Below are 25,504 nucleotides of genomic sequence, written 5' to 3' on the forward strand. Positions count from 1 at the left end.
CCCTTTGAGCCTGCTCTCTCCTCTCATTTCCCCCCCACCCCGTACTTGCACCCACCACCCTTGCACTCCCTCCCCCGCACTCCCTTCTCCTCTCTCACACTCCCCCTCACTATAAATATGTTAAGCTTTCAAGTTCTTCCCTGTGGCTGGGGTCTTCTGCAGTTCAGAGGGAAGCATCTGTTACAAGCTGCCCTGTATTGTGGAGAACTGCAGACAGTTATAGAATATTAAGTGAGAGGAACCACCAGGCACAAAGCAACCGAAGTAACGCATTTGATGCTCATTCCAACAGCTTTGTGACGTACGCAAGGGATCGGAATACTGAATTATGGAGGGCACTGTTATTGTACAGTTAGCTAATGCTGCGGAGAGCCTGAATCAGGACTTGTACCTCATGGGGGTGATGAACACACTGCATGTACAGTCTAGTATTCACACCTATCTATTGCTTCTTCTCGTGTCATTCAGCAGCTCAAACGTCACCAAAAAATCACCACCAAATAGAAAGCGAAAGTGAAACAGCAAAGATACTCTGTTTCCGATCATTTTTCTTTTCATCCTGCGCCTCTTCACACCGCCGCCGCCCCTAAAATATGCGCTGGGCAACGTCTGCATGGGTGCAAGGGCCATTCAGCCACCCTTTGTGTATGACCCGGCTACCGACCATAGAGAACATCGACCAGAAACGCTGTTTACGGAGGTCACTGACCATCATCAAAGACCCTACCCACCCCAGCCACAGTCTGTTCGCCCTCCCTGCCATCTGGGAGATGCTACAGATGCATTCGCACCCGTACGACCAGATTTAGGAACAGCTTCTTTCCCAGGGCTGTCATCCTACTGAACTCCACAAATAAACTCTAAAGCCTGCACATCTGCCAATGCACTTTATTATGTTTATGTTAATGTATTACAAGCCAAATGAATGTTGAATGTTTAAATGTCTTAATCTAAATGTACACTCTCGGGAGCCACAAGCCTACATTTCGTTGTACTGCACTTGTGCACTAACAATGACAATAAAGTTGATTATGAGGTTAACTGATTGTGGGGGCCCATTACAATGAGAGCGGATCATCTCATTATCGAGTGGGAGTTGCTGGATGATGAGGAGTGCAAACCCTTGACGATCCTTTTCTGCCACACCCACTGACATAGCAGATCAACTAACTCAGTACAGACCAGGAATCGAACCGGGGGACCTGCCTGGTCTGTATGGCATAGCTCCACACTAAACAGTTCGACCACCAACCACCCCCCCCCCCCCCCCCCAGGCAAATTGGAAGTGTAACACAGCTTAAAAGGTTGTCGGTTCAAGTTCCACTCCAGAGGCTTGAGCACAAATATCCAGGCTGACACTCCCAGTGCCAATACTGAGGGAGCGCCTCACTGCCAGAGCGGCCACCTTTCGAATGAGACGTTAAACCCGAGACCCCGGCTGGCCTCTCAGGTAGGCGTAAAAGATCCCACAACACTATTTCGAAGAGGGGCAGGGGAGTCCTCCCCGGTGCCCTGGGCCAATACTTATCCCTCAACCAACATCGCTACAGCAGCTGATCTGGTCATTATCAGATTGCTATTTGCGGGAGCTTACTGTGCGCAAATTGGCTGCTGTGTTTCCGACATTACAACAATGACTAGACTTCAAAAAGTATTGCATTGGCTGTCAAGCGCTTTGAGACATCTGGTGGTCGTGAAAGGCGCTATAGAAATGCAAGCCCTTTTGTCCCCCCCAACACACTGTAAAATTGATGTTGACTTATGGTTAGAACAGCATCACTCAGACTTTTTTCTTACTTCAAAAGGGGCTCAAACAACCCTCCTGAATTTTGTGGGAACGAACAGTCCTCAGCACTGAAATGTTGTATCCCATCGCAGTTAAGAACAAACAAACTTGCATTTATATAGCGCCTTTCACAGCCGCAGGAGATCCCAATGCTCTCCATAACCAAGGATTTATTTTCAAGTACAGGAAACTCTTTGGTATCCGGCACCGACGGGACCGGTGTGTTGCCAGTTGATTAAAAATTCCGGATGACGGAGAGGGTTATCTATCAAGGCTATTTTTAACAAAGAAAAATAAAAAAAATCAAGAAATGTGCAGTATACAGTAATTGGGTACTCACCTACAGAATGTTGTGTTAAATGGATGGTGGAAGATGCTTGATTAAGTACAGTACTGCCAGTTGAGGGTAATCCATAACTCTTTAATTACTCAACAGTAAAACAAAACTTACACACAGCACAGGAGAGTCAAACTCCTGTTATTGAGGTGTTCGGACTTCCGACAACGCCAAGAAGCTGAGTAGTGGCAGTTTGGAGAACTACCCCCACTGACTAACTCGGCCACCGCGGGAGACTCGGACTCTGCAACATTGCCGGTTGTTGAGGTGTTGTTTTCAGAGTATGAATTTTGCCGGTTAATAGAGAATTCTGGATATTTAGGTGCCGTTTAAACGAGAGTTTCCTGTATAGTCATTCTAGAGTCACACCAAGGTTCAAGAAAAACGATGAGATAAGTGACCAGATAATCTGCTTTTAGTGATGTTGGTTGAGGGAGGATGTTGACCAGGATCGGGAAGCACTCCCCTGCTCTTCTTCAAATAGTGGCACGGGATCTTTTACCCCAAGAGGGCAGATCGGGCCTGCGTTTAATTTTTTTATCCGAAAGATGGCACCTCCGACAGTGCAGTGTCGCTGTCTGTCAGTCCTGCGCCGAAATGTCAAGCTTATGTGCTCCAGCCTCTGGAGTGCAGCTTGAACCCACAACCTTCTTTCGGATGAAACGTTAGACCAAGGCCCCATCTGTCTGTTCACATGCATGTAAAAGATACCAAAGCACTATTCAAGAGAGATGGGGAACTCTCCTGGTGTCTTCGCCTGTAATTTTTTTTTTGGGGGGGGGGGGCGTGCACGGGCCCTTTAAATGGCGACGCGGTGCATTCAAATCTTCACGCATGTACAGTTAATCCAAATGAAGCGCCGGTGAGCAGCCGGTGATCCTGGCCAACATTTATCTCGCAGCCAACACCACCGAAACAGATTAACCTCACTGCGGTTTGTGGCACTTGGCTATGCACAAATCGCCTGCCGCGTTTGCCGACATTACATTTTAAAAAGTACTTCATGGACTGCAAAGCACAGGATGTCCCGAGGACATGAAAGGCGCAATATAAATGCACATTTGTTCTTGAGGCCCCATGCAATGATCACAATGGCTAACAGCACTGGGAATTAAAACAATCTTTCAGTGTTCAGCAGTTCTGACCCAAGAGTGGAAATCGCTCCCGGTACAGTATTCCGTGAGCAGTCGAGGCTCACGTAGAACAGCTCTGCTTCAAAGATCCACCTGGAGACTGCATTCTGTTTGGCAAGAGACGGCTCAGCCCAAGAAACTGCTTCACTCTCAAGAAACTGAAAAGCTGGAAGAACTTTTATTGGAATGTTTACTTGATGAAAGCCTAAAGCGCTCTCTGGGTCGTCAATATGCCTTTATTGTGCTCAATTCTGCTTTAAGAACATAAGAAATAGGAGCAGGAGTAGGCCAATTGGCCCCTCGAGCCTGCTCCGCCATTCAATAAGATCATGGCTGATCTGATCCTAACCTCAAATCTTCTATCACTCTCTATCCCTCCCGAACCCATGTGATCTCCTGGGAGAGGCGAAAAACCAGATAAAAAACCCAATGGCCAATTTGGGAGAAAAAAATCTGGGAAATTCCTCTCCGACCCATCTAGGCGATCGAAACTCGTCCAGGAGATCACTGTCCCTATATTTTCTACAGTACTTACCTTCTGTAAAAGGTGATCTCCACCCCAGCCAGGAACAGGAATAGAACCATCTCCTGAAATCTAACACAGAATTCGATGTTTCTATTAGAACACAAGAAGTAGGAGCAGAACCAGGCTACACAGCCCCTGGGCCCGCTCCGTTACCCACAGGGCCATGACCGTTCCGTGCCAGCAGTGGCTCAGTTAATAATAATAATTAATAATAATTCAACTTTGTCATTGTACAATGCACAAGTACATGAACAACGAAATGTGATCTTGCAAGATCCCATGAGTCCAGTACAAATAACATTAACATTAAACGTAAATAGCACCGTCCTGGGAGAAGCAAAGCCGCTGCGTCTGTGCGCGCCGCCATTCCATTTCCACCATTCCTCCTGTCCGACAATCTTCAGCCCAACGCCCGGGCCTGCTCACCAGCCGCCCCTCCCGGGGCTCCTTCCGTGACCTTCTCACCAACCGCCCCTCCTCGGGGCTCCTTCCATGACCTTCTGCACCTGGTCTTCCCTGATGGTCACCCCTCCAGGTACTAACCAGGCCTGGCTCTGCTTAGCTTCCAAGCCTTGCCAGTGACCCTGACCCTAGTCCCAGGAAAGGTTGGTAGCGCACTCTCGCCCGAGTCAGAAGGTTGAGGGTTCAAGCCCCACTCTAGAGACAGAAACTCAAAGCTAGCCTGACACTCCCGGTGTCAGTACTGAGGGAGCGCTGCACTGTCGGAGGTGCCGTCTTTCCGATGAGACGTTAAACTGCTCTCTCTGGTGGACGTAAAAGATCCCACGGCCACTATTTGGAAGAGGAGCAGGGGGGAGTTCTCCCCGGTGTCCTGGGGCCAATATTTACCCCTCAATCAACACCACTAAAAGAGATGATCTGGTCATTATCACATTGCTGTTTGTGGGAGCTTGCTGTGCACAAATTGGCTGCTGCGTTTCCTACATTACAACAGTGACCACACTTCAAAAAAGTACTTCATTGGCTGTAAAGCGACTTGGGGCGTCCTGAGGTCGTGAAAGGCGCTATAGAAATGCAAGTCTTTCTTTAACAGTATTCACCGACATCTGCTAATATACATTATTCGCTTATAAATAAACTGGATTCGTTTTAGCCTGCACAAAATGGGTGCAGCATTTAATATGCGGCACTATTCTGCTCAACAGGAGACAATGTTACTGCTAAATAGGGCAACTGTCAGCCCTGGGCAATACAACCCAAGACTGATGCTACCTGAGCAGGAAGTGCCATTCATGGGTGGTGTGGTGCAACACTTAGAAAAATCAATGCCAAACTGCAACATGGCCAAATGTCACACTGATGCAGTAGAGGCCTCTGAAGTTTGGCTGCAACACAGGAAACTTTGTTCCGCAGGTAACCTGTGCTGTACCCGATCACCGAGTGTTTGATGCCGAAATGGAAACTGCTCCGATCCCCAACACCAACGTCCCTCAATTTGGAGGGCATCAATCCACACAAAGGACGGGAGGAATGGGGGAAGCAAGTGCCAATGGCCATTACAACAGGCACCTTTTCCCTCATGTAAACAACTTGACAACCACATTCCCTCTGAACAAAAGCCGAATTAGTGGAGCCAGGGTCTAAATTAACCCCAATCACAAAACTGCTTGAAGAATATTGGACGACCAATCACCCAAGTCTGCTGTCAATTCGGCAAGCAAAGGTTATTCACTCACAACACTAGACTACTTGGCATAGGTGCCCACTATTGTCCCACTTGAATTTACCACCAAAATGATTCACAGAAGCACTGGCAAAATATTATATTCCCCAATTGGTGATTTAGAATACATGCAACACAGATGACTGCTGAGGCATCTATTGTTTTTCAAGGTCCTCTCAGTAAACACACTCCGGTGGTAAATAGACAAGCACCGCTTCTTCTTAGGCAGTCCCTCGGAACAGGGGATGACTTGCTTCCACACTAGAAATGAGTTCTCAGGTGACTGATGAGTCCAATGCGGGACCTACAGTCTCTGTCACAGGTGGGGTAGACGGCGGTTGAAGGGGCGGGTGGGTGGGGTGCTTGGGTTGATGTGCGTTCCTTGCGCTTGGCTTCCGGCAAAGAGACTCGAGGTGTTGAGCACCTTCCCGGATGCTTCTCCTCCACTTTGTGCGGTCTTGGGGCAGGGATTCCCAGGTGTCGATGAGGAGGTTACACTTTTTCAAGGAGGCTTTGAGAAGGTCCTTGAAGTGTTTCCTCTGCCCACCTGGGGCTCTCTTGCCGTGCCAGAGCTCTGAGTAGAGCGCTTGTTTTGGGAGTCTCGTATCGGGCATGCAGACGATGTGACCCGTCCATCGGAGCTGATCAAGCGTGGTCAAAGCTTCGATGTTGGCCTGAGCGAGAACACCGACGTTGGTGCGCCTATCCTGCCAATGGATTTGCAGGATCTTGCGGAGGCAGCATTGGTGGTACCTCTCCAGTGCTTTGAGGTGCCTGCTGTACATGGTCCATGTCTCTGAGGCATACAGGAGGGCGGGTATCACTGCTGCTCTGTAGACCATGAGTTTGGTGCCGGGTTTGAGGACCTGGTCTTCAAACACTCTCTTCCTCAGGCGACCGAAGGCTGCACTGGCACACTGAAGGTGGTTTTGGACTTAGTCGTCGACGTCTGCCCTTGTTGACAGTAGACTCCCAAGGTATGGAAAGTGGGCCACGTTGTACACAAACAGCAACAATGGAACAAATACAACTCTTTGCAATCTATATTAACGATTTGGAGGAAGGGACCGAGTGCAACATATCAAAGTTTGCAGATGATACAAAGATGGGAGGGAAAGTAGTGAGTGAGGAGGAAGTAAAAAACCTGCAAAGGGACATAGACAGGCTAAGTAAGTGGGCAGAGATTTGGCAGATGGAATATAATACTGGAAAGTGTGAGGTTATGCACTTTGGCAGGAAAAAATCATAGAGCAAGTTATTATCTTAATGGCAAGAAACTGGAAAGTACTGCAGTACAAAGGGATCTGGGGGTCCTGGTGCACGAAACACAAAAAGTTAGTATGCAGGTGCAGCAGGTGATCAAGAAGGCCAATGGAATGTTGGCTTTTATTGCTAGGGGGATGGAATATAAAAACAGGGAGGTATTGCTGCAGTTGTACAAGGTATTGGTGAGACCACACCTGGAATACTGCATACAGTTTTGGTGTCCATACTTAAGAAAAGACATACTTGCTCTCGAGGCAGTACAAAGAAGGTTCACTCGGTTAATCCCGGGGATGAGGGGGTTGACATATGAGGAGAGGTTGAGTAGATTGGGACTCTACTCATTGGAGTTCAGAAGAATGAGAGGCGATCTTATTGAAACAAATAAGATTGTGAAGGGGTTTGATCGGGTGGATGCGGTGAGGATGCTCCCAATGATGAGTGAAACTAGAACTAGGGGGCATAATCTTAGAATAAGGGGCTGCTCTTTCAAAACTGAGATGAGGAGAAACTTCTTCACTCAGGAGGGTGGTAGGTCTGTGGAATTTGCTGCCCCAGAGAGCTGTGGAAGCTACATCATTAAATAAATTTAAAACAGAAATAAGACAGTTTCCTAGAAGTAAGGGGAATTAGGGGTTACGGGGAGCGGGCAGGAAATCGGACATGAGGCTAGGTTCGGATCGGTCATGGCCCTGTGGGTGGCGGAGCGGGCCCAGGGGCCGTGTAGCCTGGTCCTGCTCCTACTTCTTGTGTTCTAATTCTGTGTTAGATTTCAGGAGATGGTTCTATTCACAGGGATTAGTGAAGACCTCGGGAACAGGCTGCCAGCTAGGAGTCCTTCAAGAGTAAATTGGGCCTGTTCCTGGCTGGGGTAGAGATCACCTCTTACAGAAGGTAAGTGCTGTAAGAAATACAGGGACAGAGTGATCTCCTGGACCAGTTTCGATCGCTTAGATGGGTCGGAGAGGAATTTCCCAGATTTTTTCTCCCAAATTGGCACATTGGGTTTTTTAATCTGGTTTTTCGCCTCTCCCGGGAGATCACATGGGTTCGGGTGGGATAGAGAGTGAAAGTAGATTTGAGGTTAGGATCAGATCAGCCATGATCTTATTGAATGGCGGAGCAGGCTCGAGGGGCAGATTGGCCTACTCCTGCTCCTATTTCTTATGTTCTTATGAATACAGTCCCCACCCACTTGCACTGCCTATGATTACCACGGCCAGCTGTTTATGCCAGGCAACCAACAGTCGCCATTTCCATATCTGTCAATGGCAAAGGAAATAATTGTACCGTATTAAAAGGCTCCAACTGTTTCCGGCAGACTCAACTGTTCAATCAGCAGGTGCGATTACCATGGCTACTTAACCCCCCGGTCACTGGCGTCAGCTTACACTAGCAGCACCGGCAAACATGGCTGGAAGGAGAATAGCCATGACCCTTGGCACAAAAACTGACCTCCTAAACACGACGGATGAGCTGCCGAAGACGAGGCAGTGTAACCTAGCGCAGCACCTTGGTCTGCCTAAATCTACCGTCGTCGACTTAGAGACAGGGTGAACAGCTCTCCACTGATTGGGTTGGGATTTTGATGCCAGTTAGAAAGAGGAAGTGCGAGGGAAAGGATGGGGGTGAAGTCGAGAAGGCACTTCTACTGGTTTCAGAATGCGCGTGGGAAAGAGGCGCTGATCGGCGGCCCCCTTCTGGAACAAAAGCCCAAGCAGTTGGCCGAAGCACTCGGCAGACCGGATTTTAATCCTTCTGAAGGGTGGCTTCAGAGATGGAAGTCTCGCCACATCATTGGGTTCAAGCATTGCACGTGGAGAAAAGCTTAATTCAGGTTTCGAGCAGCGGCTAGAAAATGCGTTGCCTGGGCTGCTCGTGGGTCATGAAACCCGGCAGGACTTCAATTGTGACGAGGCTGGATTTCTCCGAGGGGTGTAATGGTTATGGCACACTTGCCTTCATAATGGAAGCACCGCTTGGCCAAAAAAAAACTGCGGAAAGAATTTCTGTCGTAGTTTGCTGCGTATGATGGTAATGAAAAATACGATCCTTAATGTTTTGAAAATCATGAAACCCTAGTTGTTTTAAAAGCGTTCACCAGCTGCCAGTGATTGACCGTACGCGTAGAAGCGTCTGGATGACTGCAGATATATTTTCTGAATGGGTACGCATGTGGGATCGCAAACTGGACGACCTCGCTTACCTGCGCCTTATATTCCTCCCTGCCAACACAAGCTGTATGATCCAGTCCTTGGACCAGGGCATAATTTACTGTAATGTTTGATTAATGAGAGAGAGAATCCTTGAAGAACTGGACTCCCAACGCAGAACTGAGTGCATCCCAGTGAGTAAAAAAGAAACGGTTAGATGCCGTGCGCCTGTTGAAGCATGCATGCATGGGGCGCTGCTGGTCAATAAACAATCCAGCGCTGCTTCAGGAAAGCTGGGCATTCTCACGGTTGAGGTGGAAAGCGCAGGCGAAACAGTGGCAGAAAAAAGCGACACCGAAAGCACCAGACAGGGTACGAGGAAGAATCCTCTCAGCCATCACACCTTGGTGACCACGGCGCGCCGTATCCGAAACGGACGCCGATGACGCAATACGCGCCAACGTCACAGACCATGACGACGAGGGAGATCAGGACCGGATGAAAACTGTGAAGCGGTCACAGCAAACACCAGCCGACAATGGCTCTGCGGGTTTAACATTGCGGTGCGCTGTGAAGCAGCACCCAGATAGGGAGCCAGACTGCATCATGCGAAGAAAGGTGGGAAAAGTTTGTCGTCCACACTGACAGAGGAAAACAGCGCACATTGCCGAGCACTTGCCCAAGACAAGTAGGACTGCTGTGGTGCAAATTGTGAAGCACACTACAATTATATCCTCTGTAATAAAATGAGACGCTACGGGTTTGTTTTTGACTTATCTTAACAAGTGTGGCTTAAATACGCTTGTGAATTCACATACGCGCTAGTCCACTGGTGATTTGCCGCATGTTAATGTTTAAAAAGCACCACTCATTTAACCGCCCAACTCACGTAGCAGGCAAATGGTGTTAACATTAATGTACCAACGCGGTGAGAACTGGACCAACTGGAAATGAAGAAAACAGAGCGCTGCAATAGGTTGAACTCTGGCCTTTAACCTCTGGCATTTATTTTCAAACAAATGCAGCCCAGACGGAGATGAAAACCCCTCCTGCTGACTACGAGAATCCCGTGCGAAATGAGTTTCAGCAATAGCAATCCAAATCCTTGGGAATGGCATTGTGAGACAATTAAAATTGTCACACTGGTGCAGTAGGAGGGGCTGTAATAAATTGCTGGGGCAGAGCACAGAAAGCTTTTATGTTTGATGCATATTATTTATAAGAGTGAATCTTTGGAATTCTCTACCCCAGAGGGCTGTGGATGCTCAGTTATTGAGTATATTCAAGACTGAGATCGATAGATTTGTGGATACTAAGGGAACCAAGGGATATGGGGATAGGAAGGGAAGGTGGAGTTGAGATAAAAGATCAGCCACGATCTTACTGAATGGCAGAGAAGGGCCAAATGGCCTTCTCCTGCTATTGCTTGTATTCTTAAAAATGTCCCAATAGCAGGACTACAAGACATCATTATAGTAACGGCAAGGAGGTGAACTGTGATGTTGGGATGGATTTGTCCAAGGCGAGTTGTATTTGGGTCAGTAGAATTAGCGAGGACGGCGAGTGCTTTTCTCCCCACTCTCGATGATAAAGGCAGTGTGTATATTTGAGCCATACAAATCAGGTTTGATTCTGTGCCAGGTTAGTCGATAACAGGAAGTTCTAAAATTGGGAATCGGCACCCCTTGGTTACCACACCAGATTGCCATCCAAAGACCCCTGCTCAAAAGTGTCCAGGTGCAGACATTGGGCTCACCGGTGAAGAATGGTCACTTGGGCAAGGTATTGGAGGAAGAGCCCCTCCCGAATCAGCGCCTTGAGTAAAGGTGGAGCATTACTTTTTGAAAGAATCATTCCTGCTGAAGGTCTCTGCAACAGTATAGATTCTATAAACTGATTACAGGGGCCCAGAAACAGATCTACTTGAAAAGGACCGGTAGACTTAACAACAGAACCGAGTCAGTAGGGGTGCAACTGGTCCAATTAACTTCTGGAGAGTTTTCAAGACCAACATACGCTTGCTGGGTTGTACTCTCATACACAGAGGAAGCATCTCAAGCAGGTTATTTTTAAATCGTCATCTCAATCTCAGTAGAATTAGCAAGAACGGGGCGTGCTTTAAGATTGTGTTGGTGGACATGCCGCTTCTACAGCCGAACATCTGAGTCCAGCCAAAGGGTTAAATAGCTCGACATTCTTCACCCAACTTCCCCAGTGGCCTGGTGGGTATAAGCAGCAACAACTTCGGTTTATAGAGCGTCTTTAACATAAGAAGACATCCCAAGGCGCTTCGCAGGGGTGTTAACAAAAAAAAAGACACCAAGCCATATAAAGGAGATGTATGGGCAGATGACCAAAAGCTTAGTCGAAGAGGTAGGTTTTAAGGAGTGTCTTTGAGGAAAAAGAAGCGGAGAGGAATTCCAGAGCTTAGGGCCTAGGCAGCTGAAGGCATGGCCGCCAATGGTGGAGCGATTAAAATTCGGGATGCTCAAAAGGCCAGAATAGGCAGAGCGCCGAGGTCTAGGGGGATTATAGGGCTGGAGGAGATTACAGAGATAGGGAGGGGCGAGCCCGTGGAGGGATTTGAAAACAAGGATGAGAATTTTAAAAATCGAGGTGTTGCTTAACTGGGAGCCAATGTAGGTCAGCGAGCAATGGGACTTAGCACACGGGTGGCAGAGTTTTGGATGACCTCAAGTTTATAGGCAGCTCAATGCAGCACTAGGATGTATAGACCAGAGAGCATAGATAGATGGAGACGACAGCATCTTGCACGAATATAGTCCCATTAAAGTACAAAAGCATCCCAAAGCGCTTCAGCAAAACGCAAGGAAAGACAGACCCCTAGCCAAAGGAGCAAAGAATTAGGAGGGGGTAACTAAAAGTTCACTTCCTTTTCTGTGCTGGGGTAGTAGGAGGGATGCAACAACTGGTCGCTCTGCCACTAAAATTGCTACGGTTTTCATTCCTATTGCTGAAATGTTTGCAAGCATCGGTTGTGGCCTCCCTGTGATACGACTGACAGTATATACATTATATGTAAGTGAATTTCTATAATTCTATATCAAACACTCAATTCTCTACAGAATTCAGCGAAAGGTTAGGTGAGATGCAAATCTCATCCTCACTGCAGCGGAACAGCCAGGAGATTACTGTATGGGAGAAACTTAACTGGACCGGCCACATAAATACCGTGACTACAAGAGCAGGTCGAGGCTGGGTGTTCTGCAGCGAGTGTCTCACCTCCTGACTCCCCAAAGCCTTTCCACCATCTACGAGGCACAAGTCAGGAGTGTGATGGAATACTCTCCACTGGCCTGGATGTGTGCAGCTCCAACAACACTCAAGAAGCTCGACACCATCCAGGACAAAGCAGTCCGCTTGATTGGCACCCCATCCACCACCTTAAACATCCACTCCCTCCACCACCAGCGCACCATGGCTGCCGTGTGTACCATCTACAAGATGCACTGCAGGAACTCACCAAGCCTTCTTCGGCAGCACCTCCCAAACCTACGACCTCGAATGACGAGGGCAGCAGGCATACGGAAACTCCCCAACCTCCAAGTCACACATCATCCTGATTTGGAAATATATTGCCGTATCAAAATCCTGGAACTCCCTACGTAACAGCGCTATGAGAGTACCTTCAGCACACGGACTGCAGCAGTTCAAGGCGGCGGCTCACCACCTCCTTCTCAAGGACAATTAGGGATGGGCAATAAATGCTGGCCTTGCCAGCAACACCCACATCCCATGAATGAATAAATAAATAAAAAGGAGAAGCAAGAATTGTTCAAATTTCAGTAGTCCATTAGGAAAGCAATGGCACAGCTGAAAGTCAGTGACTGCGTGCTCACTCAGAAGGGGATATTCCCCAACGTGGCAAAATCAGAGAGTAAGAGGGGAGGGGGGAGAAAGCAAAACAAAATTATTTTTTGAAAGAGCAAGAGGAAATAATGTCCCACTCCAGAACCAAGACAATCTTGATACCCACTCCATTCCCGATCCTAATCGCATTGAGAAAGGAAGTGCTGAGCGGTGGAGAAGCGTAGGGACTTGCCTGGTCAGTCGCAGGGAGCACCAACACCAGCCTGCAAGAGGTGTGGATCTGCCTTTTTTAGCCGTAGGCTATCAGGCAAGGCTAACGAAGAATGGGCATAAAAGTACAAAAGTGCTCAAATGTCCAAAGTAAAGGGAAACACGAAAAGGTCACAAATGGATAAATATCTCATCGGGCTACATCTGACATGGTCCAACATCATGCCAGAGGTAGGGTAGTGTGGTGGTTACGGTACTGGACTGATCCAAATGCCCCCATGGAAACTTAACTCAACACAACTGGCAATCTGTGGGCAAGCTCCACAAAAAAAATGGCCATGAAAACTGCCAGGTTTTAACAAGCCACAGGTTCATCAACGTCATACGGGTAAAGGTTCCTCCCATCTCTACCCAGTTTGGCCGACACTCAACATCACTAAAACAGATGATCTGGTCGTTATCACATTGCTGTCTGTGGGAGCTTGCTGTGCGCAAATTGGCTGCCGCGGGTTTCCTCCGGGTGCTCCGGTTTCCTCCCACAGTCCAAAGATGTGCGGGTTAGGTTGATCGGCTATGATAAATTGACCCTTAGTGTTAGGGGGATTAAATACGTGGGGTTACGGGGATAGGGTGGGATATGTGTTGGTGTAGGGGTTACGGGGATCGGGTGGGATATGTGTCGGTGCAGGCTCGATGGGCCGAAATGGCCTCTATCTGCACTGTGGGGTTTCTGTGATTCTGTGATTACAGCAGTGACTACACTTCAAAGGTACTTCACTGGCTTGAAAGCGCTCTGGGACATCCGGAGGTCGCGAAAGGCGTTGTATGAATGCAAGTCTGTCTGTCTTTTTACACGTGACTCCAGTGCCACACTACATGTTTGACTCGTAATGTCTCTCACCCCAAGAGCAAATTTTTAAAAATTACAACCACAAATATTCCTGAAGATTGCCACAGCAGCCAGTGGGACAGCGTTGCAGTTGCTTCATGAGCTGGGCTCGTTTTTTTTTGTGGGGGGTGGAAGCCATTTATTTTAATTTAATATATCTGTATACAGGAAACTTTGTGCTATCCGGCACCGATGGGACCGAGCTGTTGCCGTCCCATCAAAACTGCCGGACAAACCAGCGCTAATGTTGAAACATACGGAGATTTTGAGCTCCGTATCTAGCAACAAACCCTGTTGCAACAGCTTCTAAACAGTCGGCCGTACCTTGCAAGCGTCTCTGTAGCTTAGCAACAACTTCAGCGAGACCTTGCAGAGCTTGACTGGTGAAAAAAAAAGCAACGAAAAGAAAAAAACTAACGAAACAGCTCCTGATTTTTGCCGGTGGCTCGAGCATTCCAGACAGTTAACCTCCGGATAAACCAAAGTTTCCTGTATATCATTGCAAGTTTAACATCTGTCTTATATATTCTTCGGTGCAGCAGCTCTGGTCACTTCCATAAGCAGGCTGAGCACCTTATATTTAGAGGCTGCCCAATATCTAACTATGTGAGAGCGTAACCCAGGGATGCAACAACAGGACCCCGTGTAATCGGAACTGGATACTGTGACCCTTACAAGTGCCCTCGCAAGTGCTTCTTCAATCCTTCAAAGTCGGACTAAGAAACACTTAAGGCCAGATACATGAGGAAAAAAATATATAAATAAAAGAGTATATAAAAGCCAGCTGGAGCAGTGTGTCCAATTCTGGGCACCGCACTTTGGAAAGGACGCGAAGGCTTTGGAGAGGGTGCAGAAGAGATTTATTAGAATCAGATGAGGGACTTCAGTTACGTGGATAGACTGGAGAAGCTGGGGTTGTTCTCCTTGGAGCAGAGAAGGCTAAGAGATTTGATAGAGGTGTTCAAAATCATGAAAGATTTAGATCGAGTAAATAAAGAGAAACTGTTTCCAGTGGCTGAACGGTCGATCACCAGAGGGCACCGATTTAAGGTCATTGGCAAAAGAACCAGAGGCGAGGGAAATCTTTTTTACGCAACGCGTGATTAGGATTAGGAATGCGCTGCCTGATGGGGTGGTGGATACAGATTCAATAGTAGCCTTCAAAAGGGAATTGGATAAATACTTGAAGGAAAAAAAATTGCAGGGATATGGGGAAAGAGCGGTGGGGAGTGGGGCTAACTGGATTGCTCTTCGAAAGAGCCGGCACAGATTCGATGGGCCGAATGGCGGCCTCCTGTGCTGCACTATTGTACGATAAACCAGGTGGAGAGCCCTCTCGTAGGCCGGCCGACTTCTTTTTGGTGTTACTTTTCGTTCAGACCACTTCTTGCTGCAACAGCTGACCAGCTGCATTCTCAGCTCCCAGCTCCTGGCCACAGGCCTACATCCCTCAGCCTCTTATTTAAAACTTGCCTGCCTATGCCCACGTCCCTTTTCCCTGGCAATTCTGGCCCCAGGAAGCAGGGCAAGTGTCATTGACACCTTTCCGTTTATGGGATTGACCAGCAGGCCTGTCAACCAAACCGACTAGCCCCCGCCCCACCACCCCTCTCCCAGAAATAATATTTTCTGCAGGCACCGTGTGCCGTGCCCACATGAATAGTAATACCCTCACCACAATGAGCATGCACTTGTCTGGCCACCTGAAATGAAATGACAAAAGGCTCAGCATCCTTGGTCATCCTGGCTAGTGGGCCTGGGATTAGACAACAGAGAGCGTGTAGCAGACACACAAGAGAGTGTTTCCACTTGTGGGGAAGAGCAAAACTAGAGGCTATCAATATAAGATAGTCACCAAGAAATCAAATAGGGAATTCAGAAGAAGCTTCTTTACCCAGTGGTGAGAATGTGGAACTCGCTACCACAGGGAGTGGTTGAGGTGAATAGTATCGATGCAATTAAGGGGCGGCCAGATAAGCATGAGGGAGAAGGGAATAGAGGGTTATGCTGATAAGAGTTAGATGAGGAAGGACGGGAGGAGGCTCGAAAACGCCGGCCTGGACTGGTTGGGCCGAATGGCCTGTTTCTGTGCTGCTATACACTCAAAAGTTATAGAGCGTACCTACACATATGTTATATCAAAAGAAAGCTGATGATCAGGGGAGTGTCATAGGCGTATTTACTTTTTGGTCAGACAAAAATTGTTCCGACAGTATACAAAAAACGTTCAAAAATCCGCTCATTAGCGGTTGACCAATCCTACCGCTCATTAGCGTTGAGTGACGTGATGGTTGACCAAGCCTACAGTTCAGTGACCTGACGGTTGACCAATCGGTGAGTCACGGGCAGGACCTAATCCTGCAGCCTCCCGAAACTTCGCCGCCATTTTTCCCCCTGCTTTTCCTCAACAGCGAGCGGGGCAGCTGCGTCGGCCCGCCGGAGCGGGAGGTGAGTTGGGGTCACTCGGGCCAGGCCTCAAAACCGCTCGGCCCGAGACACAGAGCGGGGGAGCGGCAGCAGGCAGCCGTCAACCGCGCGGCCCTCTAAACTGCCCTGGCAACGCCGGGCCCCCCCTGCTAGTATATATTATATATATATGAACAGATCAGTATGGAATAAACTGTGAGCTGTGCCATCCCCACTGGCTCATCTGCCTTTAACACACATTTTCCAATGCCTGCAGCCCGTGGCCTTTCATTTTAAAACTGGTTTGGCATTGACTTTGATTTAAAACGCAACTCAATTGCAAAATAATTTCCAGTGGCCAAAAAAAAAAATTCTAATCCCCAAAACATGACTGTGCAAGAGTTAGGGTAATAACGGGTTTTAAATAGGGAGGTCAGACAATTTGCATAAACCACTCAAGCAGAATCTCGCAGCTTATGACAATCATCTAATCTGTTCAATAAGTGAGGCGTCTCAACACCAGCAGTAATCCTACATTTTTATAAAGAAGCCTGGGGTAAAGTTCTGCTGCAGGGTCAACTGTAACTTTGGGAAAGGATCAAGATTAGATTGATTGTAGAAACTTTGTGATTAAAAATATATTGATTTTTCGGGACCGATTTCAACTGGACTTCATTCCCAGCACCCTCGTATCCCCAGTGCTGGACATATTCTTCTCGTCCTACTCCCCCCGCGCCGACCAGAAAAAGCAATTCCATCCCTCTTCTGAACACACTCACTCTTGCTGGGGAATAGATCCACGCTAACAGCTCATCAAAGTGCTCATTCTTCATGTGTGTGCTCTGAAGAAGTGTCCTGAGGGCTATTCAACTGCAGGAGATGTCACAACCAACTTCTCCATCCTGTCCTTATCCAATACCAGTGCCGACATATCCAGCAAGGTGGTGGTGGTGGGGGGGGGGGGGGGGGGGGGAAGGGAGAAGAGGGAAGCAATGGATAACAATTAGGAGCAAAAATCTAGCCAACGTTCCCTTCCCTAACACAGTTGTAGGGCTCTCATCACCACCCCAGCTAACTCACCATACCTGGGATCTTCCTTAGCCACACAGCTCAGCTATTCACTAGGTAAATTTGCTAAGCCACATGGCTACACCTTTATCTGAAGTAATGTACTCACATCGTGGAGAGGTTTGACTGTGAGGGAACGAGGGTTTTGGGAAGAGGGGACTTTTTAAAAATAGACCAACAAAAATACAGGTCTGCGAATCTGCTATTGGGTGAAGGCTGCTCATTGCTGTATTTGCACTGGAGCAGTCCAGTCTCCATATTACACAACTTTCCCCCTCCCTCACACAGGTGCCAGTTGCAAGACCTTTATCTCCACCCCAGCTAACACAGATTAACCTGGGATCTTCCTTGTCCACGCAGCTCAGCGCCTGTAACAAACGCTACAAGATGGGAGACTGCGTGCACCGAGGTTCTCTCCCTACACAGGAGCACGTTTAACACGTGTAAAAGCGGCTTCAGAATCAGAAACACAAGACAGCGGCTTGTCTGACAGTGGGACACCAACGAGGGCTCTGTAAATATAGATCTTGCTTCAATGCCTGCCCTCAGCTCACAGCGTGGAATTCAGCAACTTGCTCCATCACATCTACTTACGTGTATTTGCAGTTAATTCAAATATTGGTGGGGACAGCGTCTGACTCGAAGTCGAGCGCTGGCAGCCATAGAGACTAGTGCATCAGAAGGCCATGGGTGGCAACTCTGCGTCCCTTCTGGTTTGTGTCAGGACAGGATTTCAGCCGTTAATGAAACCTTCAAGGAAAGAGACGCGGTGCAAATGAGTCGTGCTTAAACACAGCGCAACAGCAGATGTTGAAAATATGAACATGCGACATTGGGACTGTATAGCATATTGGTAACGTTATGCTATGGGGAGGGGGAAGAGAAGTTAAAAACTGTGCAATGAGGCCCACCATTACTACACCCGAGTGTTAAAAGCACTCCCTGCAAACACAACTGTACAGGGCGCTGGTGAGACCACACCTGGAGTACTGCGTTCAGTTTTGGTCCCCTTATTTAAGGAAGGATATATTTGCATTGGCAGCAGTTCAGAGAAGGTTCACGAGGTTGATTCCGGAGATGAAGGGGTTGTCTTGAGGAAAGGTTGAGCAGGTTGGGCCTACGCTCATTGGAGTTTAGAAGAATGAGAGGTGATCTTATTGAAACATAAGATTCTGAGGGGGCTTGACAGGGTAGATGCCGAGAGGATGTTTCCCCTAGTGGGGGAATCTAGAACTAGGGGGCATAGTTTCAGGATTAGGGGTCGCCCATTTAAGATGGAGATGAGGAGGAATTTCTTCTCTCAGAGGATCGTGAATCTTTGGTATTCTCTACCCCAGAGAGCTGTGGAGGCGGAGTCAGTGAATATATTCAAGGCGGAGATAGACAGATTTTTGAGCAACAGGGGAGTCGAGGGTTATGGGGAGCGGGCAGGAACGTGGAGTTGAGGCCAAGATCAGATCAGCCATGATCTCATTAAATGGCGGAGCAGGCTCGAGGGGCTGAATGGCCTACTCCTGCTCCTATTTCTTATGCTCAACCCAAGCTTGGAAGGACAATAACTGCACCAACTGTTATCATTTCAAGTGGACAAAGTATGAATATTTCACATATTTCATATATTACAGTTGACCCAAATCCCAGCGACAAGACCGAATTTAAAACTTTGCTCCCACATTGTAAACAGAACTCAGACAGAAGTGTTACTTACTGCGCTACAGCCAGAAATGCGTTTGCAGAGTATTATTCTGATGACCTGATGTCTCACCACCACCTGAAAGAAATAGATCTGCAGAGGGGGAAAAAGTAAAAGGCGTTAGAAACTACGGCCATTCATGAACTAAAGAAATGAAATCGGGAAAATCATGGCCAGGTTCTTCAACAGGACCCCTTATTGAACATTTTGTTTTGAAGACCTTCATCTGCCTAAAGCCACCATCCTTTGTGTGCGAGACTAGGCACTGAATATCAGTTGGCTATGGCAGGCTATCACAGCCAAGCCCTGCCCTCTCCTGCTCCAACATCCAGCTGAGGTCGCTGGATCGTAATCAGGAGCAGGAATCCTGGCAGACTTGTCCCTTCTTGACAGAGGCAAATCCAGGCCTACTTCGGAGATCAAGCTTCTGCAGCACAAGCCAGGAATCGGACCAGAGACGTTCCTGGTCTGTACGGACCAGGGCACGACAGTGACACCTTCCATAGTCAAACAGCCTATGCTCACGTGAAGAGTGGAAACTTGGGTTATTTATGGCAGGGCCGCCAGTATTGGTGGAACTGCTACCCAGTTAAAAAACATAGAAGATAGGAGCAGGAGTAGGCCATTCGGCCCCTCGAGCCTGCTCCGCCATTCAATGCGATCATGGCTGATCATCCAAATTCAGTACCCTGTCCCTGCTTTCTCCCCATATCCCTTGATCCCTTTAGCCTTAAGAAATATATCCAACTCCTTCTTGAATATATTTAATGAATTGGCCTCTACTGCCTTCTGTGGTAGAGAATTCCACAGGTTCACCACTCTCTGGGTGAAGAAATTCCTCCTCATTTCTGTCCTAAATGGCCTACCCCTTATCTTTAGACTGTGACCCCTGGTTCTGGACTTCCCGACCATCGGGAACATCCTTCCTGCATCTAGTCTGTCCTGTCAGAATTTTATAAGTTTCAATGAGATCCCCTCTCATTCTTCTAAACTCCAGCGAGTACAAGCCCAATCGACCCAATCTCTCCTCAAACGTCATTCCTGCCATCCTGGGTATCAGCCTGGTGAATCTTCGCTGAACTCCTTCCATGGCAAGAACATCCTTCCTCAGATAAGGCGACCAAAACTGCACACAATACTCAAGGTGTGGTCTCACCAAGGCCCTGTACAACTGCAGCAAGACATCCTTGTTCTTGTACTCGAACCCTCTCGCTACGAAGGCCAACATACCATTTGCCTCCTTAACCGCCTGCTGCACCTGCATGCTTACCTTCTGCGACTGGTGCACAAGGACACCCAGGTCTCGTTGCACTTCCCCTTCTCCCAATCTATTGCCATTCAGATAATAATCTGCCTTCCTGTTTTTGCCACCAAAGTGGATAACCTCACATTTATCCACGTATACCACTGCTGCAAGCCTCCTGGCAACCAGGAGATGAGCTGCAATGGCAAACACAAATAAGCTACCTGCACAGTCACAAGAGATGCGTAGGGCAGTGACACCTGCACAAGCAAAGTAGGAGTTGTGGGATGTTCCCAATCCTTGACAACTCGTATCTTGCTGTCATGTGGGATCAAGTAGGGACATAGGGACGAGGCTTTGCACTTGGGGAAAAAAAATGCTTTGCATCCTTATTTACGACACAGATGCACCTGTACCTCAGACTTTACAGTGTAACACCCTTGACCTCAAAGAGCATTGCATTTTACAGATTTCAGTTTTCAACAAATGGCAGCCAGTTAGTTAGGCCATTGTAACTAGTCAGACTACAACTGTAAGGAGATTCAAAAAGGTCAATGCGCTCGTCTCAACAGTTCATAGAGTGAATGCACCATCTAGATTGACACAAAGCTATACAGACTTCTACATCTAGCTCCTAGATTTCACCCCGATCGGAGCTGAATTTGGTGATCCCGGCCCCAGCAACAATGGGACACCTTAATTCGCACTGGTGTCCCTGGACTGGGAACATCAGCCTTCTTCACAATCCAGACTGCACCGGGAAATACACATCTTGACAGTCGCAGGAGAGGCCGTGATGCTAACCCGTTAAGCTCACAGGGGACAACCACCATCAACATACCAGGGTACTGCTGGTGCACACAGAACCACAAGTTACAATTTTCGGGAATGACAAAACTGAAGGGGCGGGGGGGGGGGGGGGGGGGGGGGGGGGGGAAGAGAAAGAAGGAAGAAATACTAGCCTTCAACAATACTCTGGCTCTTACTGTTCTTTGCACCGAGTACTACATTTAGCTGCTCCTCCAATAGAGTCAGACACACTACTATCATGCAGATCAACTTTGTCTCCATACTCAACTCCCCATTTCAGCTCAAGATTCTGAGGAATCAATCTCGGCATCAGTCAACAATTCAATTCAGACAACTGGACCACATGCACTCTTTGCAAACAGCAAACTGTGCCAGTGGTTAAACAGTACTCGAGCCACAATGTCAAAGCTACAGGACAGCATTGTACATATACACATGCGATCAACAGGCGAAGACACCGTGATTTTTCTACAATCGCTTTTAACCACAGAATTATTACACGTGTACATGCCAGTCAGCCAGCAATACATCAGCTTATACCATTTCAGAAGTTTACATTACAATTACATTACAAAAGCAAAGAGCTTGAAATATATAACCGTACCCTTTCACATGGCACAGTGCCAAAAACAATTAGACTGCAGAACACAACTCTGTTTTAAACCACCATCTGCGGCATATAGATTGCTCTTAACCGCCGAGGTACATTAACGTTAAAAATGACACACTTTATTTTTAAAGGCTACCGTGACCTCACGACCAAGACAGCAACAAACGGCTGCAAGAAGGGAAGACATTTTTAATCTTTTTCAGTTGCAAAGCCCGCAACAGGCCCCGGCTCGAGCCAGGCTCGATCCATCAAAACATTTTCAAGTGCACACGACAGGAAGCTTGGAAATATTTACCTCCTGCGAAAAACAGTAATTTTCCCCTCTCCTTTTCCCCAGCGGGGAATAAAAAGGTAGCCAAACACAGGGGGGGAGGAGGCAAAGATCCTACACAGCTTTTAAAACCAGCAAAAACACAACTGTTCTGAATGAGGAAAGAGACGGCGAGAACGTTTTGGGGGGGGGGGGGACTGCTTCAAGCACAGAGGACTAAGGTCACAGGAGAAAGTGTTTGCAAGCAGGTACACACACACCAGCCCAACGACACCACTTCACGACTGCATCATATTTAAAAGAGAAAATTAAAAACGCACGTTCAATTTAAACAGAGGACAGCCTTCTTTTGCTGGGTGGATTGAGAGCCCACAGCATCGCAGCTAGCAGATGCAAAGTAACTCCAGAATAAAAACTGTCAGCTGCACTACTTTGTAACGGCCTCATATTTTTAAAAAAATTAAAATGCATCATAATTTTAAAGAGCCTTCTTGTGCTGGGTTTATCTAGATCCTCACGTAGAAGCTGCAAAGTAAATTCAAACAAAACAAAAACTGTCAGCTGCTAAGGATGGGGGTGTGGAAACAGCTTATTTTTGGAGGAGAGGGAAGGTTAATTTATTAATTATGAATAAATATTAATTTTTAAAAGCTGACAATTATCACAGCTCAAAAGATGTTTAAAAACAAACAGTGATAAGGCCTCTCAATTCCCAAACAACCTTGCTTGAATCAGAGCTGCCACGTCTGTTTTGGAGATCACCTTTCTGGTTGGGTTTTGTGGACATTTTAACCCAACTCACAGCTTAATTCAAACAAAAAAAAAGTGTGCGCGCTTTTGAAATATTAATTCTGCATAATTTACTGAAAAAAATATGAATTTTCATTTATTTGACGGCGGGGTTTGGGGGGAGGTGCAGGTTTATTTTCCTTCTGTCTCTCTCTCTAACCACAAACCTGAGACCAAACAAGGAGGAGGAGGAGGAAAGGGGGGGGGGGGGGGGGAGGGCCTCCATTCCCACCCAACACCACCACCACCACCATGTAGGCCCGAAAGCCGCGGCCTCGCCTGAGAGCAGAGGCCGGGGAGGGTGGAGGAAGGGGGGGGAGCGCCTTGGTAACTCGGGGTGGGAGCGAGAGGATGAGGCGGAGGTGCGGGTGCCGGGTGTACGGCCAGGAAGCCTGGTTACCTCGGGTTAGAGCGGGTCCAGGGTCCGGGTCCGCCTCTCTCTCTCTCTCTCTTTCTCTCTCTCCGCCGCCGCCGATTCTCCGATTCTAAGATGGCCGCCGCGCAGGCCGTCACGTGACGCGGCCCCCCGGAGCCCCGCCTCCCCGAGAACCCGGATATCGGCAGCCCCCGCACCACGTGCCGGGCGGGAAAATCACCTCAGAGAGAGAGGCCGTCACACAGAGAGAGAGAGGACTTCACACACACAGACAGATTCACACCACACAGAGAGAGAGAGACAGGGCTACAAACACAGAGAGAGACAGGGCTTCACATACCACACACAGATAGAGACAGGGCTCCACACACAGAGAGAGACAGGGCTTCACACACCACACACAGAGAGAGACAGGGAGAGAGAGAGAGAGAGAGAGACAGGACTACACAGAGAGAGAGAGAGACAGGGCTACACACACCACAGAGAGAGAGAGAGAGACAGGGCTACACACACCACACACAGAGAGACAGGGAGAGAGAGAGAGACAGGGCTACACACACCACACACAGAGAGACAGGGCTACACACACCACACAGAGAGAGACAGGGAGAGAGAGAGGACTACACAGAGAGAGAGAGAGAGACAGGGCTACACACACCACACACAGAGAGACAGGGAGAGAGAGACAGGGCTACACACACAGAGAGAGAGAGAGAGACAGGGCTTCACACACCACACAGAGAGAGAGAGAGACAGGGCTACACACACCACACACAGAGACACAGGGAGAGAGAGAGAGAGAGACAGAGAGTACAGGCTCAAAATTTTTGACAGCATAATCCTGCCCATTGCACTGTACGGTAGTGAAGTATGGGGCCCGCTAAATCACCAAAGCTACACTAAATGGGAAAAACACACAATAGAAGCCCTACATGCAGAATTCTGCCGAAGCATCCTTCGCACCCAAAGAAAAACGCCAACAAATGCATGCAGAGCAGAACTAGGCAGATGCCCACTGATAATAAACATCCAAAAACGAGCACTAAACTTCCTAAATCACCTCAAATCTAGCTCCCCAGACACCCTTCATTTCAAAGCCTTTCAGACCCAAGAGCTAAACCCAGAAAAGAGTCCCCTGAGTCAGCTGCTACTGAAACTAAGTACTCAGCCGGACCCTGACCAGCCCCAGACCAACACAGCCGTCCAAACACCAATCCGAGTGAACCAAATCATTAAACAATGCAAAGAAACCTACCTGGAACATTGGAACAAAATAACCGAAAGCCAAAGCAGATTAGAATGTTACCGGGCCCTAAAAAGAGAATATAAACTGGCAGACTACCTCACGACCATCAGAGACACAAAACAGAGACAGACCCTCACCAGGTACAGACTAAGCGACCACCAACTGGAAATTGAAAAAGGCAGATACAAGAAATCCTGGCAGCCTAGAGAGAATAGAATATGCGATCAATGTCTGGCCGGCGAGGTTGAAACAGAAATGCATTTCCTCCTAAAATGCGAAAAATTCAACACATCAAGAAACATATTATTCAACAAGCTAAGCCAAACAACCCCAGATTTCAAGGAATTGGATGACCTGTCAAAATTGAGATTAGTCCTAGGAGAAGGAGACAGACCATACCTTGGGGCCAAATATGTAACAACATGTCACAACCTGAGGACTGTTTAAAATTAAGACTGTTTAAAATTAATATTGAACGTACCAAATGAAGTACAAAGACTGTTTAAAATTAATATTGTTTAAAAGTAATATTGTATGTACCCAACAAATGTCAAATCGATTGACACCTACAGAATGTTGGAAAACTGTACCTTTTTGCTATGTAAGCTTTGGCAATGTGGTTCTCTGTAAACTTTCATGCCAATAAAGCATTTGAATTGGAATTGGAATTGGAATTGGACAGGGCTTCACACCACACACAGAGAGAGAGAGAGAGAGAGATACAGGGCTTCACACCACACACAGAGAGAGAGAGAGATTCACACCACAGAGAGAGAGAGAGAGAGAGATTCACACCACAGAGAGAGAGAGAGAGAGAGAGACAGGGCTTCACACCACACACAGAGAGAGAGAGATTCACACCACACAGAGAGAGAGAGAGAGAGAAATTCACACCACAGAGAGAGAGAGATTCACACCACACAGAGAGAGAGAGCCCAAACAGGACCACCAATGTCCCCCACCCCCCTATACAAAACCAACAACAGAACCGTGCTTTTATACCTGACCCAAGACCCCCCTCTAGACCACAGACTGTAGACCAAGAACTGAGAAAGATCATGACGATGCTGAACAGCCTGATAGAAAGCCGGAGAAATTATTAATATTGTTATTTATCATTATCATTATTGTTATCTTATCAGTATTATTACTATTATTAGATAACTATATGTGCATGCCT

General features: G+C 47.7%; 1 protein-coding gene across 1 annotated transcript in view; it reads right to left on the reverse strand.

Moving 5' to 3' along the window:
* LOC147090575 (GRB10-interacting GYF protein 2-like) overlaps positions 1 to 23,201 on the reverse strand; it is a 136,616-nt gene extending 113,415 nt beyond the window's left edge. The window contains exons 1-3 of the mRNA XM_085977074.1: positions 23,103 to 23,201; positions 18,995 to 19,072; positions 17,881 to 18,036 (exon numbers count right to left, since the gene is read on the reverse strand). The gene's annotated coding sequence lies outside the window, so the exon portion shown is untranslated. The remainder of the gene's footprint in view (positions 1 to 17,880; positions 18,037 to 18,994; positions 19,073 to 23,102) is intronic.
* Between the last annotated feature and the right edge of the window lie 2,303 nt (positions 23,202 to 25,504).

This window comes from Somniosus microcephalus, unplaced genomic scaffold (assembly GCF_052327205.1).
Source record: "Somniosus microcephalus isolate GS21.2 unplaced genomic scaffold, FLI_Smic_1.0 unresolved_chr4, whole genome shotgun sequence".
In the NCBI taxonomy this organism is placed as follows: domain Eukaryota; kingdom Metazoa; phylum Chordata; class Chondrichthyes; order Squaliformes; family Somniosidae; genus Somniosus; species Somniosus microcephalus.